The following is a 20,737-nucleotide window of genomic DNA, read 5'->3' on the forward strand; positions in this document are numbered from 1 at the left end:
GGATGAGCCATTTGTGGGTGGTGACAGGGAGGTCAATGGAAATGGGGGTGTGGTGGTGTTAATGCAGGCATGCCTGAGCATGAAAATGACATTTCAGGGGTGTGCATAATTAAGACGCAGCATCATAGTACACGTCACATGGCTGTATTACACACTGCAGCGTTCGCAATGCTTGCAGTAGAGTATGGTCAACCGCAAGTGCTGTACATGGGTCCGATGGCACTTGATGTTACCGATTGTTTCATACACTTCCTGGAGATGATGTGTGTTACATAGAACATGTGGGCATCTTATGGCAGGTTGTGGGCATCTTAAACACATACTGCAATCGCATGCTAAGACATAATGGGCGTACTAATGTCTTGCCGTTCAATCGCAGGACTTGCATACTTTAGCAGCTGACAGTTGCATGCAAATGCATCTAGCAAGTGGGTCTGAATCGGGCCCCAAGTACGAGAGCCAAAATGACCACCAACCACTGAGCCAGGCTGCAAGGCAGATGGAACTTATAGAGCAATTGGCAGTGAGCAGGGCATGGAAAGTTAGGCTGCTTTGTGAGACTCGATACACAAATATGCATCTAAGGGCATGGATGCTGTAGCAGCATGGTAAACAGAGATACTGGGCTAGCGTGGACACAGCACTATAGGCCTATGGACGAGAGCCAAAGTGGCTGCCGACCACTAAGCCAGGCTGTGAGGCGGCTGGACCCTATGGAGCCTAGGCGGCACGCAGGGCTTGGAAAGTTAAGCTGCTTTATGAGACTTGATACATATGGAAGCAAGAGAAGAAAAGTTTTGTCTAGTAGGCGGTGCACAAAAATTATCATCATCAATCATTAAATACTTATAGGGGAATTCAATATGGAGCGAAAACTCCTTTTTTGCGTTAATATCTCACCTATGACGTCATTATCGCAGGTTTTAGTTTTACACTGTATTCAATTTCAAAGACTTTTCGCAGATTCGAAAAGTCTTTGAAAAAAACCGGGGATAATTTTTCACCACTGAATAGGTGGCGAAAAAAAGTGCAGAATTGGGGTTTAGGGGTGCAGGCTTAAAAAAAAATAGCCTGCACCCCTGGGAATTACATTTTAAAAAGAACTGTGTCAAAAAAAAAAAAAAATAGGGACACCTCAAAAAATTTATTTAAAAATTGGGATGAAAAAAAAAATGGGAAAAAGGTGTTTAAAAATAGGGAAATAGGTTCAGGGCTATTCTGCAAGTATGCGGCAGGTGTATTCTAGAATAGGCTATTAGCGGCAGGTGCATAGTTGCAGAATTTTTAAAAACTTACTTTAGGGACCTAAAAATATGCTAGTAGCCATTTTCATGTACCCCAAATTTGATGGGACCACTTAAAAAAATGAAAAAAATAACTTAAGTGCTCTTCTGCAACACTTCTTCAATGTCGGGAAGAAAACACCTGCTGCGGCTATTTAAATACCCGACTTTCATTTGCAGGCTAAAACGGGGGTACCCATAGTGATTCCCCATGTTTTTACAGCTTTAGGGGGTCCTACAATTTTTTAAAGGAAAATTTCGTAATTTAACGCAAATCCCACTTCGCAGGCTCCCGTTTTCGTAGTTTTCATATTGAATACGGGGATAAGCGGGCGCGCGCCCGATACTTTATCCCAGGTAAAAGCTCCGATATGAAACGTAAAGTTCGACAGTGAAGTTTACATTTCATATTGAATACCCCTGTTAATGTTTATTGGGTATACTCTAAAAGAATGTCCCTTATTGCTGGGACTTAGTTCAGCAAAATAATGGTTAAAAGATATCGAAGAAAGTAGTGATAGGACAATATGTACTAAGAATGTGTTTTAAAATTAGTATTAAACATAATAAAGGTTTTCCCCACTGTGTGTCTTGTGTGATTATTTCATCACTTTACATATTCAAGTGATTGGTATCTGATTCTGAGTCTCAACAATGATAGGGAAATATATTAAATATTCCTAGGTGTATATGTTTTATCCCAAATTTCCCATAATTGTCTAATTTATGTGACCATTAGCAGTCTACAGTTTCATTATCTATAACACTTGCATTCTGAAATCACTCTTGATTTGTGTTTCTTATTCAGAGGCCTCTCACTATAGCATACATGCTCTAGAGATATATATGCTGTAACAGTGTTGCCACATTGAAGTTTATGTGGCTCAAAGGTTAAAGTATCCCTGTGCTTGTAACTAGGACATTAATTTCAAAACCTTATTCACAAAAAAGAGACAGAAGCTGCAACAGTGTTGCCACATAAGGATTAGTGTGACTCAGAAATCTGTATATCTCTGTCCTTGTAACTAGAACATTTACCACATAACCTATTTCACATTATTAAGTTTCTCATTGACAATAAAGTGTGTTAGGTTATATTGAGGTAAAGGCACACAGTGTGGGCATGCCGACGTGCGTTTTGCTGACAAGCTTTTTTAAGCTTGATACACAAATATGTGTCTAGGGGCATGAACGCTGTAGCAGCACAGAAAATTGAGATACTTGGCAAGCATGGTACACAGCGCTATAGGCGCTGTAGGCCTGTCCACTAAGCCAGGCCACGAGGTTATTAACACCCTGCTACCAGTTGATCTATCTTTTTCTCTATGTAGAATCCAATGGGAGTACCTGGAATAAAGATCCCATAAAACCTCTATCCTTGCGCTGGTCTCCATAGCATCCCCGTAATGGTCAAATTAAAGAAACAATAGACCTGAACAAAGGTGGACAGGTGTAAGTATATGTTGTCACATATACTTACACTACTCGAAATGACAGATGGCCACAATCATTTGTATTTCCCGTGGACCACTAGCCAATCAGCAGCCACTTTACATGTAGCAGATGGTCATTGGCTGGGACCCACAAGTAACACGTGTGACCCGAACAAAGTAAGACAGGTGTAAGTATATGTGACAACATATACTTACACCTGCCTGCCCTGGTTCTGGTCACTTGTTTTTTTATTTTGATAAGTACGGTAGTGCTACGGAGACCAGTGCAAGGACAGAACTGAGTATGGGATCTTTATTCCAGGTACTCCCATTGGATTCTATATGGAGAAGAGGACAGATCAACTGGTAGCAGGTAAGTATGTGTGAGTGAGGTAGGTGAATGTAATTAAGTTGTACTTTAGATGGTGAGTGTACTGTGTTTTTTTAACTCTTTGTTTAACAGTGAGAGTACGAGTGCCAGCCGCCTGCTGACACTTGTTGTTCCACAAGTGCCAAAGGGCAGGCATACAATAGATTTTACATTTTTCCCACACTATTGCCCCCATACTCACTGCTCCATGGGTGCAAGGAAGAGCCCCGGGCTTCAGCCAAAGCCTGGGGTGTTGGGAGAGGGGAGACCCCTTATTGGGGGTGGTCCCCACCTTCCCTGAGATTCCTGGCTTGGGGTGCAAATGCTTTGGCTGGGGTGACCCGGTGAAATGGTCTCCTGGCTGTGGCATTGCACCTTAGTTGGTTTGGGTTGGGTGCTGGTTTTAAACATAGGGGGAACCATAAGCATTTTTCCCCCCTATATCTGAAACCAGGACTGGCCCTTCAGCCAGATGCTGGTTCCTAAATTATAGGGAAACCCTACACATTTTTTTCCTCATAAGTTTAGGAACCAGGACTGGCTGAGCAGGCCGGGGCTAATTTTGCTTTTGGGGGGCACCCCATGTCAATTTTTTTTAAAATATGTATCCCTTAAAACACAGTTTCCAATATTAAACATACACAAATCACACTGATCTGTGTATTTTTGATGGAGGTGGTGCAGCTCAGGAGGTGGTGTATTTGCAACTTCTATTATGTCCCCGATTTGGCTGGAAAAACTGCAGAATAGAGCAAAACGATAAATGGTGAATTCCCGATTAATGCTGAAGTGAATGAAAGTACTTCTAAATTGAGCTAATGGTGTATTCATTTCTAATTAAAAAAACAGCCAATTTTGTGGTATCACCACACCCGATTTCACTCCCAAAAAATAAAAAAACACCCGATTTTAATAATAGTAAATTCACGCTTAGCAAAAAAGTTATATTTTCACCCAAGATTGCAATCTTGGACCAACACGAATCTTAGTACATTTACCCCTTAGTGTGTAATACCTTATCCTCGGCATTCAACTCAACCGGCACACTGTCCTGGAACTGTAGCAGTTTTGCTCTGACTGTTTCTGTGGTTAACTTTGCTGTGTTTACTTCCAATGCTACTACTAGATTGTCAAACCCAGGTGTTAATTTTTTAGCATTGCTGTGGTGATCTTTACATTATCTACTTGTATTCCTACAGACATTAGTTGCTGAGATATATACATAATTTTGTCAATGTAGTTACTTAAACAGCTGTATTCACTTAGTATTAAGAAATCCACGTCTCATTCTTCTCATAATACACATCTTATTCTTCTCATTAGAACCCTATCTTAATATTCTTCCTTGCTCTATCCCAGTGGCGTAACTACCGCCCCCACAGACCCCGCGGTGGCTTGGGGGTGCGGAGGCTTGTGGGGCGCTGTGGCAGGAGGGCTGCAGATTCCATGTGGACTAGCCGTCCGCATCTGCCGAAAACAGCCCTCCAAAAATCGCCGCCGCCTAGGAGGAGACATATGCTAGAGGTCCTACTGGACCTCTAGCATGTTAGTCACCCAGGCAGGGCGGTAGTGTGGACCGCACATAAATGCAGTCCGCACTACTCTACTAGTATAACAAACATACAGCCGCCGGCGCCTGTGTGTTTGTTTTAGCAGCCAATGAGTGTCAGACTCTCATCGACTGCTTGCCTTGTGCCCACTGCCAGAGCCAGGCTCTTCCGGCTTCCACTGTGGGTGATGGTAGAGACGTCATGATGTCTCTCCCACCATGCAGAGCGGGCCGGCCCAGGAGGACACTGGATGGAGGAGCAGATGCTGGTGGATCATGGTTAGTGGATTTTTTTTGGTGTGTCTGTCTGGCACGGGGGGGTACTACTACTGGGGGCACTACTGGGGGGGACTACTACTGGGGGCATTGCTGGGGGGGACTACTACTGGGGGCATTGCTGGGGGGGACTACTACTGGGGGCACTGCTGTTGGGGGACTACTACTGGGGGCACTGCTGGGGGGACTACTACTGGGGGCACTGCTGTGGGGGGACTACCACTGGGGGCACTGCTGTGGGGGGACTACTACTGGGGGTATTGCTGGGGGGGCTACTACTGGGGGCATTGCTAGGGGGGATTACTGCTGGGAGGACTACTACTGGTGGCACTGCTGGGAGGACTACTACTGGAGGCACTGCACTGGTGGGACCATTACTGGGGGCACTGCACTGGTGGGACCACTACTGAGGGCACTGCATAGGTGGGGATTACTGCTGGGGGCACTGCAAAGGTGGGGATTACTGCTGGGGGAACTGCATAGGTGGGGGACTACTACTGGGGGCACTGCTGGGGGAGGACTACTACTGGGGGAACTGCTGGGGGGACTACTACTGGAGGCACTGCACTGGTGGGACCATTACTGGGGGCACTGCAAAGGTGGGACCACTACTGAGGGCTCTGCATAGGTGGGGATTACTGCTGGGGGCACTGCATAGGTGGAGATTACTGCTGGGGGCACTGCATAGGTGGGGGACTATTACTGGGGGCACTGCTGGGAGGACTACTACTGGAGGCACTGGTGGGACCACTACTGGGGGCACTGCACTGGTGGGGATTATTGCTGGGGGCACTGCATAGGTTGTGATTACTGCTGGGGGCACTGCATAGGTGGGGGACTACTACTGGGGGAATTTGCTGGGGGAGGACTACTACTGGAGTCACTGCTGGGGGGACTACTACTGGGGGCACTATATAAGGGGGACTACTATTGGGGACATTATATAAGGGGCACTGCATAGGGGGACCACTACCTGGGGCACTATATAAGGGGCACTGCATAGGGGGACCACTACCTGGGGCACTATATAATAGGGATGTGCAGGCTCGGATAGGTTCGAGTTTGCACGTGGAGTTCGGATTTTTCCCTCCAAAAAAACGGAACTCAGAACGAGGCAAAACGTCATCTTACATGGACGAACATCATCATTCCTGGTCTTTTGTCCAGGAATGATGATGTTTGTCCATGTAAGATGACGTGCATAAGTTCTTTGTCTGCTGAGATCTGATTGCAGCTGCAAAGTGTTAAGCTGGGTACACAATAGATGATGTTTGTACCCAGCGAAGGCAGATGCGACTGGACAATATATTGTGCGGTCCACTCCATACACACTACACAATTTGGTGTACGACTGCCCGATATGTTGTTCTCCACAGCATCCAGAAGCATGGCATCATTCCTCGAACCCTCAGATTGGCCTACACTGCAGGCCGACCTGAAAATGCGGTGAAAGTTGCATGGGAGTGTGTGATAGTGTGTACACATTAGACAATTTGGATGATTGGCAGTGCAGATTTTTCGTAAATTGGCAAATCGTTCAATATATCGTCTAATGTGTATCCAGTTTTGCTTAGTATTTATTACCACTGGGACTGCTGAGCAGATTGGATACATGTGATGCCAAATAAAGTAACTTTTTAGAATTCTTATGATGTCACTGAAATATTTCTGGAGTGTTTAGTTGCTTTGTACTTTTCTCATCTTTATTTTTATGCCACTATTACAGTTAAAATAGACTGCTTCTTCAGGATGAATATTTCCCCAGAGAGTACTTTCTAGTGCTTTAAGTTACATGCACTATAAGTATATATGTAAAATAGTGTTCTTAGTAAATCCCCAGTTAATGAAGCTTCCTTCCTAGTAAAATACCTCTATCACTCAGAGTTCCTACCTTATGTACATATCGGGTTGTAGCAGCTAACTGATACTATCAGGACTTTGTTCTAGAGAAAGAAAGTATATCTGCAGACTCCAATAGACAGGGTTGGACTGGCCCACAGGGGTACAGGGGAAATCCCTGGTGGGCCCCACTGCTTGGAGGCCCACCTCCTCCTCTAGGTGTCATGTTACAGACTGTGCACTGAATTATATTGTTACTGTATGAGAGGGTCAGTTACCTTGTGGAATAGAAACACTGGTAAACTTTGTTTCCTTGTTTGCTACTATAGAAACTGCACCAAGGTTTGCCTAATAGTTAGGCAAGAAACTTTGGTGGCCGGCCACACCCTCTCTGGTGGATGGCCAAAACCTTTATGCATGGGCCCCTATCACTGCATTCCCCCGGTAGGCCCTTTATGGCTCAGTCCTACACTGCCAATAGATAACGAGTTACGGTCATACATGAGGCCCCATAGTAATTCGCAACCAATAATGTTCAATTTATGGGGATGCAGCCCTATTCCAACCAAGTTAGACTATATTAAACAAAAGAGGCTAGGGGTTGTTAGAGATGGGCGCACATGCACAAAATCAATACATTAAAACTTGACTTTTATTAGTTATTATACTAAAAATTCCATTCACTGGGAATGGTACAGTGAAAATTAGAGGTAAAAAATGAATTTATTGAATTGATAAACATACAGTACATATAGATTAGTGTATAAAGATAGAAAAATGTGAACAAATAGTGTATAAAAAAGCAGGGTCTACCATTTCAATTTCCCAGTATTATGAAAACAATGTACTATGTTGAAGCGGAGCAAAATTATATGAAATATGTATATTCAATATATCTAATAACCTACATATAAATGCTCCATGTTGGTTATAAAGCTAAATTAATAAAGGAATTCACTAATATTGGTAGTAATAAATAATGTCACATCTACTTGAGTGGCTTGTGAAAACTTCAGCAATAATGTCCTCCTTTAATATAAGGCATGTCTGCTGGTTCAATCCTTTAAAGGTCAGACAATTACATCACAATACTTATTATCTTTTGCTGTCTCATGTGTCACAATTTATTCACTTAATATAATACACATTAGTTTGTGAGCATAGAATAGCATCACACTAATACTGCTGCATAATAACAATTTTATTCTGACTGATCAATTCATATGCAGCTCACAAATCACTTTAAGCAGTGCTGGCATAAATAGTGTTGTTACAATGTTATCATCCCTAATTAGGTAACATTATTACCACAGCTCAGATAATCACAGATAAATAGTAATTATCTACATGTTATTTTAGTAGATTTTATTATTATTGTTGTTACTTAGAGCGGTATTCAATATGGAAGCGAAAAGTCCGTGCACCCGCTTTATCCCCATATTCAATATAAAAGCTACGAAAACGGGAACCTGCGAAGTGGGATCTGCAAAAAATACAAAATTTTCCTGGAATAAATTGTAGGACCCCTCTAAAACTGTAAAACATGGGGGATCACTATGGGTACCCCCGTTTTAGCCTGCAAATGAAAGTCTGGGATTTAAATAGCGGCTGCCGGTGTTTTTTTTCCCAACATTGAAGAAGTGATGCAGAAGAGCACTTAGGTATTTTTTTCATTTTTTTAGTGGTCCCATCAAATTTGGGGTACATGAAAATGGCTACTAGCATATTTTTAAGTCCCTAAAGTCTTTATTTAAAAATTCTGCAAATATGCACCTGCCGCTAATAGCCTATTCTAGAAAACACCTGCCGCGTACTTGCAGAATAGCCCTGAACCTATTTCCCTATTTTTAAACACTTTTTTCCCATTTTTTTTTTTTCAGCCCAAATTTAAAATAATTTTTTTGGGGTGTCCCTATTTTTTTTTTAAAACTTTTTTTGACACAGTTTATTTTAAAATGACATTCCCAGGGATGCAGGCTATTTTTTTAAGCGTGCACCCCTAAACCCCAATTCTGCACTTTTTTTCGCCACCTATTCAGTGGTGAAAAGTTATCCCCGTTTTTTTTCAAAGACTTTTCGAACCTGCGAAAAGTCTTTGAAATTTGAATACGGTGTAAAACGAAAACCAGCAAAAATGACGTCATCGGTGCGAAATTATCGCAAAAAATGACTTTTCGCTCCATATTGAATACCCCTGTAAGTATTTATAAGCACTTCTAAAAAATTTATGCTTTAATCACAGAATCAGCAATATGTGCCTACCTGCAGCTTTCAGTGAGGCTTAAAAAGGTAATAATCAATCTGTGTGGTAAATCACACTTCTATAAGTCATACAATTAGATGTCTCATGTGTTACAATTTATTCACTTAATATAATACACATTGGTTTATGAGTATAGAATAGCCTCACACTAATGATGCTACATGTCAGTTTTATTCTGACTAATTCCTATGAAGCTCACAAATCACTGTAAACTGTGCTGCTAATAAATGTTACTGTAATGTTAACATTATCCCTACTCAAGTAGCATTATTACCACACCATATGTTTATAGTGTTATCACTTCTAAACTAGTACATGCATGATATGTACATTTTCATGGGACCATGTGGTGGACCCACTGGAAACGCCAATGTGCACGTTTCACTGTATAAACAGCTTTATCAAGGCTGAACCAGATTGTCCCCCTCAGGTGCATATGTAACAGATATAGGCGACCAATCAAAATGCTTCTCCAGGTCACGTGCATGTGGCAGCCAATGAGAGCCATAATTCCAGCTAGCTGCATCAGAGATCACATGATCTACCTTAATACTACAGCTCATTCATGCCATTTGTAAACAAAACTCCAGATCACATGATCGGATCTCATCTCCTCAGGGCCATATTAAGGCTTGTGGGGGCCCTGGGGCAACTAAATTATGGGGGCCACCACCAATAAAATTGACAAAGATCCCCCTGCCACAATTACGCCCTGCATAATAATAGTAATAATACACATATGTACATACCAGAGATGGTACTTTGGGGAGCAGCAGGGCCAGTGGTGAGGGTAGTCTTTGGGTAGCCAGGTGCCGCCTTGCAGTCCTAAGTTGCCGGTGCTTTTATTGCAATGGGCAGGGCCCACGTACATACACAGAGGAGGACCAAGAACCAGGCACCAGTGCATTACCTGTTCTGGATCCTGGTCCGGTGGTCCCGATCTTCATTCTGCTGTAGCCGCTGTCACCACTCACCGGCTGTTTATGGAGCAGCAGCCTGTGTTGGGAGAGCAGAGGGCAAGGCGAGGGAGCCGAGCGCCGATCACATCCACCCGGACCGAGCCGAGCCTCGGAGGTAAGAGGAGAGGGCTTTTGCAGTTAAAGAGACTACAACGCTGCCGGGAGGCAGGAGCTGGGCAGGCCTGGAAGGGTGCATTGTGACCTGGTAGGCGCAATATGTTGGGGTCCCCAATGTGTGGAGGCCCCTGGACGACCGCTCCATCCGCCCTGCCTATAATCCGGACCTGCATCTCCTCCTAAAGAAGGAGAAGAACATACAAATACTATAATAACCAAATAAGTAGTGTCAGAATGATAAACTAGAGCAAAATAATACATGTAATATAAAATAATATAATAATACTAAAGGAAACAGTTATAAAATAATAAACTCAATGACCATAATATCATGAAAAAAATCCATCTCACAAATAAAAAAAGGTAATAAAACCCCAATTATGTCAAATCTAAACACACACACACACACATATATATATATATATATATATATATATATATACACATACACACACACACATACATACACATATACACATATATAAATAAACAATTTACCAAGTGAATAATCTAATTGTTGAGTTAATATAGAGTCACTACCCAATTAACCAATGGCAACAACAAAAAATAATATATAGAATAACAAAATATTTTATTTAATAATATAATAATTAGAAACAAAAAGTCCATGTGGATGAGTGGCATATCAATATAAGAACAAGATCATCTCATAGGATGAAAAAAATTTGACAAGACTGAATATAAATAAGCCTCCTAAAATAAATTAATAATAAAAAATAATAATATAATATAAGCTGAATCAGAGATCATATGATCTCCCTTAATAATGTAGCTTATTCAAGCCATTTGTAAACAAGAATGTTTGTTATATATTTCAGCACTGCATACTGTTTTGTTATATCCTGATGACAGGGATTCGTACCCCAAAACATTGAGAATAAACACCTAAAGTTGATTCACTAAATTTTCAGTCTCCGAGTGCAGTTCTGTCCTGGTTGATGTGTATGGAAGTTTTCTTCTTGGAGAGGGCACCGGAGCAAGTATACCCTGCGGGCACCGGAGTGCTGGGTATTGTAGTTCTTTTATATTGGTCTGGACTAGTGGATTTGTACACTAGTTGGACGTACCCAGGCACCTGGACTTGTTTACTTTTTACCTTCAGGATATTTAGCACCACTTTTCACGGCACTTTCTGCACTATCACAGGGGGTGAGTGCACTACCAGTGCTTGTTCATGGCCAATATGGAAGGTGATCTGCCGGAGGCCATTACCTACATGTTACAATGTGACACTTATGAGACTTTGAGTTTCTCAGACATTGAGGCGGAAAGCATACTACACAAGCATCCAGCATTTGATGAACACTTGTTAAGTTCTAATTAGGATGTATACAGATAATATTTCAAGCTCAAGAAAAGAGAGGTGGACTTTCTATATCATGGGAGAACACTCACATTACTACCAGGGAAAACAAATACTCCGTGGCTTTAGGATCCATAACATGCCTACCATCGGCAAATATAGCATCTCATTCTGTAAATGCTGGATTTCAGTACTTAACAAGAGTTCTATGGACTTACTGCTTCTCGTTATAGAAGAAGCCACATGAGAAATGACTGTTACTAAAGACAGGATTAAAGCATTTGAGGAGGAACACTTATCTAAACTAAGCTTGGATCCAGCTACTAATTGGCTTGATAAACTTAAAAATCAAGTTGACATGTACCACACAGATCTGCTTAAATATAAGAAAGAAAAATTTGTAAAAGTCCAGTAGGACTATGCGCATCATAAAGTCTATGCATGGCTTAACCAATCTCAACCATCGGTTCCCAGTTTCCATACTACCACTTTTAGAAAACGCAAACAAGGCCCCAGATTCCCCAGCTCATAAGCCAGCGAATCAGAAGATCATCATGTATCATCTACACCAGTTCAAACAACTAGTTACCCATTAGGGGTCAAAACCCGATCTGGAGGCACAGGCCGGTGGCAAGACCAACGAGGAGAGGGGGCCAGACATGGTGGCAAAGTAAGAGGGAAACCCCTGAGAGGGAGACCGATTTATTTTGTACATTTATCATCATCTCCATTGTCCACGATGGAGTTACAGGTTCTTGGAAAGGGTCTGTCGTTTATACCCACCAATCTTCCTGATAAGTTTAGTTGGAAGGTGGATGCATACAAATTCTACAGAAATCTAAAGATCAAAGAGTATTTTGGTAAATCACAACCACATGAATATGACACTACAACACCATTACAACTATGGAAAATTGGTTGTAAGTCCCAATTTGATCTGATTTCTTCCAATCCATCTTTAAAAACTTTTCATAGAATGTTAGAAGCATCCATAGATGAACAGCATATACCTGCACAAAACAATCTTTCACCTGGTGAACGCATTGCCCTCAGGTCCCTAAGTGAGAGGCAAGACATTAAAATATGAGGAGCAGACAAGGGAGGTGCCATCTTTACGGACACCACTGATTATCAAACAGAATGTTATTGCTTACTTAATGATATTGATACTTATTGCATTCTTGAAAATGATCCTTCAGTATTATATAAATTAGAACTTGATGCTTTGTTGCAGTAGGCTGTGTGTGATGGCATTATTTCTAATAAAATATGTGCCAAATTATCTAATGCTTTTCCGATTGTCCCGATATTTTTTGCCATCCCCAAAATCCATAAAGATGCACAGAGACCTCCTGGCAGGCCTATCTTCTCAGCCAGGGGGTCTCTGTGTGAACCTGTTGCTCAGTATTTAGATGGGTTTCTGCAACCATGTATCAAAAGTACTTTGACACACTTAAAAGACTCTAATATGCTTCTCAGACTCTAATATGCTTCTTGGTTGGTCACTCTTGATGTGGCTAGTTTATATACTTGCATTCCTCATGCAGCAGGTCTGGAGGCAGTGAGACAGCTGATCACCAATAATGCAGTATATAAAGGCCTTGATATAGATTTTTACATATCTCTATTAGAATTTACACTTACTCATAATTTCTTTTTGTTTGATGGGAAATTTTATCGTAAAAAAAAGGATGTGCAATGGGCTCACCAGTAGCCCTGTCCTTTGCTAATGTATACATGTGGACAGTTGAAAGGGCCATCTTTTTTGAATCTACTACTGTTTTCTCCAAGATAAATCTGTACTATAGATATATAAACAATCTCTTTATATGTTGGTGTGGTGAGAAACAGGAATTGGCAGAAATCATCGATGTTCAAAATAGATCTGATAATCTGATTAAATTTACCCTAACGATGGACAGGAACAGTATCCATTGTTTAGACATCTGTATCTCTATCAGTGATAACGCAATTAAGACCTCTCTGTTCATGAAACCTACTTACCGCAATACACTTCTGTGGCATGATAGTTTCCATCCTCTTTCCACCACTAAGGGCTTTCCTTATTCACAGTTCCTAAGGCTTTGTCGCATTACCAGCTACCCCTTGGAAACTGAGGAACAATTGAATAACATGATGGAAAAATTTGTCAAGAGAGGATATCCCCTTAGAGAACTCAATAAAGCTAAAGCCAAAGCCTTATCTAAGAACAGAGAGCAGCTTTTGGGCTTTACACCATGTAAAACATCAGTGAATAGAATTCCATGGGTTAATATATAGAACGCCCAAAGTAAATATACAAATAAAAAAGTAAAACAACTTTGGCCCATGGTAGCATCTGATCCAGACTTACCTTTGTTACAAAACACCCGCTTGATGCCTAGCTACACAAGAGGCAAAAACATTCGAGATTATGTCATGAAAACTGATGTCACTGGATTTAACAAGCAACCCGCTCCTACACACTTTTTAAGTAGAAAAAAATGGTTGTTTTAAATGCTTGGGGTGCACTACTTGTAATTATTTAACCCCAGGCAATGAAGTGCGACACCCTTATATGGGAAAAAAATTTGACATCCGCTGGCCTCTTACATGTTCCTCTAGATTTGTGGTTTATGTCCTGTCCTGCCCGTGTGGCCACCATTACGTTGGCAAAACGGAATGCCAATTTAAAGAGAGAATGGCCCAACATGGGAGTGCCATACGGGCAGCTTTAGCCTCAGGGATGAGTGACCAACTGGTGGCTCGTCATTTTGCCACATTAAAACATAGAATGGCCACCTTGTGTTATAAGATAGTGGACCAAGGGCCTGATTCAGACCCACTCGTGAGCGGCTGTCCGCTCGCAAGTGGGTCGATGTTATGCACTGAGCATGCGCACGACGGAGGGAGCTCCGTCGTGCGCATGCGCCAGACGCGACGAGCGAAGGAAAGTCCTTCGCTCGTTGTGTCTGATCAAAGGGGGCATGCTGTCGATGTTGATTGACAGCACGCCCCCTTTGGTGGGCGTGCCGGGGGCGTGCCTCCCTGACGGGGGCGTTCCCACGGGAACGCCTCCCGTCAGAAGCCGGCCCACTGACATCACTAGTGATGTCAGTGGGAGTGATTTTGGCTCTGATAGAGCCAAAATCACTCCGGAGCTTGCGGTTGAAAACCTCAACCGCAGGCTCCGGCTCACAGTTTCGATGGTCGCGATGGTCACGACCATCGCGGCCATCAAAATGCACGCTCGTATAGGCTGTGGGTGGTGACTCACAGCTATACGAGCGTCCAGGAGGACGCTCCATTTTCATGGAGGGCGGCCCTCATTCAGAGCGTGCGCTCTGCTCAGAGCGTATGGCTCTGAATGAGGGCCCATGTCCCTTGTTCAATCAGGGGAGGTTATAGACCTAAAAAACTGATGCAGCTAGAATCCAGATGGATTTTCCGTCTGGATACCTTACACCCCCGAGGGTTAAATGACTCTCTGGGTCTATCCAATTTTTTGTAATATGCATCTTTTTAGGTGGCATGATATTTAGCACTCAGCATAGCACATATCACCAGCAGCAGACTTCATTAGTTCACATGTATGATAATAGTGTGACTTTTGTTTTGTTCTAAATATCTTTCTGATGCTGCTTTTATTTGTTAAAGTCTCACCTCCACATGTGTCGGTATTATATGCATTTTTAATATAAAGTTTTAAAGAACTGTACTGCCCCGCACTAAGTGTCTGACAAATTTGGAGCAGCCAGCATAACCAATACACTATCTTCCAATAATCCAGTCAGATGTGATCTGAAGAACTGAGTTTATTATCCGATAGAGGAACTTGCGTAGATGTACACAGATCGATGCGTATAAACAAATGTGCATGTATGTGCATATGTGATGTGATGAGATGATATGATGATAAGTAACAAGTGATGATAAGTGATGAGAAAACTGTAAACAAACAATAAAAAGATTACTATATGTACATGGGAATGCAAGGCAAACATATACATAACATGGGATATGGAAACAACATGAAACATACAGTATGCAAAGTATAGGCTGCAATGTCACATAGTACAGCTAACATGCATTACTGACTAAGTAGATCTACAATATGATGGCACAGTTGAAGCTTAGAACTCACCATCAGATGCTGTACCAGGTTGAGCATATGTAATGATGACTGTCTGGAACCATGTGAAAAGGAAATAGCTGCTTACAGCTCCTTTAGTCCAGAATGCATTGCTAGACTGCTATGGAATGTTAAGAAGGACAAAATAGATCAGATTTAAACTGCTGCTGTCCTGACCACTAGGTGGGGCTGCTAATGTGAATTAGTGCAACATAACAAACCCTATGCTGAAGGCATGACAGCAACATTTTGCTTTTTATATTGTTTTACACTAACACTTATGTTCCATTGTGCTAGTTTCAGCACATCTTACATTATTATTTTTTTTGCACTTATTATATGTATTTATTTGTTGCATACCATGTGTCACAGTATATGGATGCGCTGTTAGCATTTGGTTGCCATGACTATATATGTTGCTGTGTTTACAACGTTCCCTTGGCCACAACCCAGCCCAGAATGATGCAGCTTCCGGCTGCCGGAGTTTGCCGAAACCGGAAGTGGATGCTCTGACGGGAGTCCGGTGTGGCCATGGTGACCGCAGGGGGTGGTGAAGGTAGGGGTTATGTTTGTTATATATTTCAGCACTGCACACTGTTTTGTTATATCCTGATGAATGGGATTCGTACCCCGAAACATTGAGAATAAACACCTAAGTTGATTCACAAAACTTACAGTCTCTGAGTGCCGCTCTGTCCTGGTTGATGTGTATGGAAGCTTTCCTCTTGGAGAGGGCACCGGAGCAAGTATACCCTGTGGGCACCAGAGTTCCGGGTATTGTAGATCTTATAATTATATATATATATATATATATATATATATATATAAAGAGAAATACTGGATGGCACTCCGGAATCCAAAATGAATTAAATAAAGTGGTCACAACGCACTATAGGTAGCCAACGTTTCAGAGGTTTGCCCTCTTTTATCAAGACATCATAAAAGAGGGCAAACCTCTGAAACGTTGGCTACCTATAGTGCGTTGTGACCACTTTATTTAATTCATTTTGGATTCCGGAGTGCCATCCAGTATTTCTCTTTATATTTACTGCTGGTGCAGCAGGATAGGCACCTGGGCTGCTGTGTTTTCGTTGTGAGTGCCGGGCATTTGGACTAAGATTATATATATATATATATATATATATATATAATTAATTAATTGGGTAGTGATTCTATATTAAATTAACAATTAGACTATTCACTTAGCAAATTATTTATATATAAATTTGTAGATTTAATATAAACGGGGTTTTATTACCTCTTTTTACTTGTGAGATGGATTCTATGGTCACTGAGTATACTACTATAATTTTTTTTTCCTTTAGTATTGTTATATTATGTTATATTTATTATTATGCTCCAAATTCTCATTCTGACACTACTTATCTTGTTATAATAGTATCTGTATGTTCTCCTTTAGGAGGAGATGAGATCCGATCATGTGATCGAGAGTCTTATTTACAAATGGCATGAATAAGCTACAGTATTAAGGGAGATCATATGATCTCTGATGCAGCTTATATTATATTATTATTGTTATTATTATTAATATTTTTATTTATTATTTATTTATTTTAGGCTTATTTATATTAACAGTTTTTTTCACATTTTTTCATCCTATGAGATGATCATTTTCTTATATTGATATGCCACTCATCCACATGGACTTTCTGTTTCTAATTATTATATTATTACAGTATATACAATATTTTGTTATTTTATATATTATTTTTTGTTGTTGCCATTGGTTAATTGGGCAGTGACTATATTAAATCAGCAATTAGATGATGCACTTGGTAAATTGTTTATTTATATATGTGTGTATATATATATATATATATATATAAATATATATATATGTGTGTGTATATATATATATATATATATATATATATATATTTAGATTTGGGGTTTTATTACCTCTTTATTTGTGAGGCTATTCTATACTCACAAACCAATGTGTATTATATTAAGTGAATAAATTGTGACACATGAGACATCTAATTGTATGACTTATAGAAGTGTGATTTACCACACAGTGATTTACCTCACTGAAAGCTGCAGGTAGGCACATATTGTTTATTCTGTGATTAATGCATTAATTTTTTAGGAGTGCTTATAAATACTAAGAAACAACAATAATAAAATCTACCAAAATAACATATAGATAATTACTATCTATCTGTGATTATCTGAGCTGTGGTAATAATGTTACCTGATTAGGGATGATAACATTGCAACAACACTATTTATGCCAGCACTGCTTAAAGTGATTTGTGAGCTGCATATGAATTGATCAGTCAGAATAAAACTGATCTTATACAGTAGTATTAGTGTGACGTTATTCTAGGCTCACAAACCAATGTGTATTATATTAAGTGACTAAATTGTGACACATGAGACAGCAAAAGATAATAAGTATTGTGATGTAATTGTCTGACCGTTAAAGGATTGAACCAGCAGTCATGCCTTATATTAAAGGAGGACATTATTGCTGAAGTTTTCACAAGCCAGATGTGACATTATTACTACCAATATTAGTGCATTCCTTTATTAATTTAGCTTTATGACCAACAAGGAGCATTTATATGTAGGATTGTTAGATATATTGAATATACATATTTCATATAATTTTTCTCCGCTTCAACATAGTACATTGCTTTCATAATACTGGGAAATTGAAATGGTGGACCCTGTTTTTTTTATACACTATTTGTTCAAATTTTTCTATCTTTATACACTAATCTATATGTATGTTTATCAATTCAATAAATTAATTTTTTACCTTTTTTCACTGTACCATTCTCAGTGACTGGAATTTTTAGTATAATAACTAATAAGTCATGTTTTATTGTATTGATTTTGTGCTTATGCGCCCATCTCTAACAACTCCTAGCCTCTTTTGTTTAATACTATCAGGACTTGACAAGTAAAGCTGGGTACACACTGACAGATATATTAGCCAATCAATTGATCAGCCAATATATCACTTGGCCATCAGCAAGTGTTTACCAGCAATATGTCTGTGAATGACACATTGCAATAGTTCTACTGCACAGCTGATGTCCAATATATCTGCAGATATAACTGTCCATTGGGCAGTCTGCTCACCTTCCATAGACTTGCAGCAGAGGCCATGGGGTGGGGGGTGGAACACGTCAACCAGGCAGTAGGACACAAGGCCAGAAACAGGTGATGGTCGTTCAGTTTGTATGAATGACCATCATCTGCAGATTTATCTGCAGATCACTTGCTATGCAGATATATCTGTTCAGTGTGTACCCAGCTTAAGTTTGTTTTTTATTCCACTCCCAACCGCTTCCTCTAAATCCTTGGCAAAGTAGAATGACTTATGCTGGGTACACACTGGCCGGCCAATATATCCTGCCCCCGGCCATTGTGTACAGACGATATGTCTGAACAATGTTGCTCACAGACATATCGCATTGGCTGTACTGCACAGTCAATGAATAGATATGTCTGCATACATATCTGTCCATTGGCAAGTGTGTATGGGTGATCAGCTGATCGCCCATACACAGGGGTGCAGAGAGAGGGGGAGGAGAGCCGTGAGCGGGTACTACTTACCAGGGTCTGGCACAGCAACCCATCCGCAGCAGCCCAGCACATGCTGCTGTGTGCTGGGCTGCACTGGGAGACTGTCCAAGGCTGCTAAAGCAGCAGCCTAATAAGTCTCCTATGCCAAAGGGGGGGAGCAATCATGCTGATCGTGCCCCCTCATTGGCTGTGTGCCGGGCTGAGGGGCACACAGCGTCTCCCTCCCCAGCGTGCTGTGTTGCAAAGTTTTTTTCTGAAGGGGGCATGGTCACACCTCCCGCAATTAGGCCATGCCCACTACCTGCCCCCAGTCCAGCCCGACCTGCTGCAGGATGCAGATGATGGTTGTTCAGTGTGTATCAAGGACCATCATCTGCAGATATATCTGCAGATCACTCGATCTGCAGATATATCTGTCAGGTGTGTACCCACCTTTAGTGTCCTAATCTCCATGGGCTATACTAGTTATCTTTAGCCCTGAGAGTGTTATTATTGTCCCTTGCCCCATCAGCCCATACCTCTAACATGAAGGGATGATTTGTGGGCAATTATAGAGTTAACTTTGTGTCGCAGATAGTTTATTCCTAAAATAAGTTCTTACCAAATCTTGGGTGTTGGGAAACCTCCACAGTGCAAGCCAGGAAACTTATCTGGCAATGTCCATCAGTCAGTTTGACTGTGCAGCTGACAGGCTGTGTCACTATGACAACCCTATGGTGTCTCTCAGGAAGCATTGCCTTATGCTAACACTCAGATTCTTCAGAGGTGCTGTAAACCTTGGCTGGCAATACCACTGGCCCCAGCAGCACTCCACTGGCACTACGTCCTTCACCTCAAAGGCAAGTTAAGCACAGCCTCCTCAGTCTTCACTGGTCTCACTCCTCCTGGCTCTCAGCAGTTGCACTGATACTGCTCTTGGCAACACCGGAGGGGGGAGATGTGCGCTCTGGAGGGTGAACTGTAGTCTGCTGGGAATGGTGAAAGGGCTTTATTTATAGAGTCTAGCTGGTGTCTGTGTGACCCACAGATTGCAGCCAAAAACCCTCCTTTGGCTTGAGCTACCCTTCTAGAACCTTTCCTGCATAGTGCATGCCCTCGGCCCCTCCTCCATTACTACATTAATGATAATGATTTTATCACTCTGGGGAACATATTTTTTCTTCTGAAAGCTAACAATATGAATTATATACATTGTTATGTACATTTCACATTATATTTCTTACAAATATATTGGGCCAAATGTAATAGGGTGAGAGTTTAGAAAATGTGAGAGAAAACTGTCACATTTTTAAACTCAGCCAATGTAAAAAAGTCACAGAGCATGCATGTTATACAGACTCAAAAAACTCCCAAGATATAAACTCTCATCCAGCTGTTTCCTATTTTTAAAATACTGTACAACTCAATCAACTGCTAAACTCTCACATTTTCTAAACTCTCACCCTATTACATTTGGCCCATTATGTAATTTTATATTTAATCTCTGACTTTTATATCATGAATTATATTTGTTTGCCTAGAAACTATGTATATGTGGATTATTTAAATTATATATGTATATATATATTTACTGCTGCACCTTTGTTTAATGCCCACATGAACCTTTGGGTTCATACAGTATATGTATCTGTATATTTGGCTAGTAACAGAGCCAA

This window comes from Taudactylus pleione, unplaced genomic scaffold (assembly GCF_031769625.1).
Source record: "Taudactylus pleione unplaced genomic scaffold, aTauple2 ptg000152l, whole genome shotgun sequence".
Classification (NCBI taxonomy): Eukaryota; Metazoa; Chordata; class Amphibia; order Anura; family Myobatrachidae; genus Taudactylus; species Taudactylus pleione.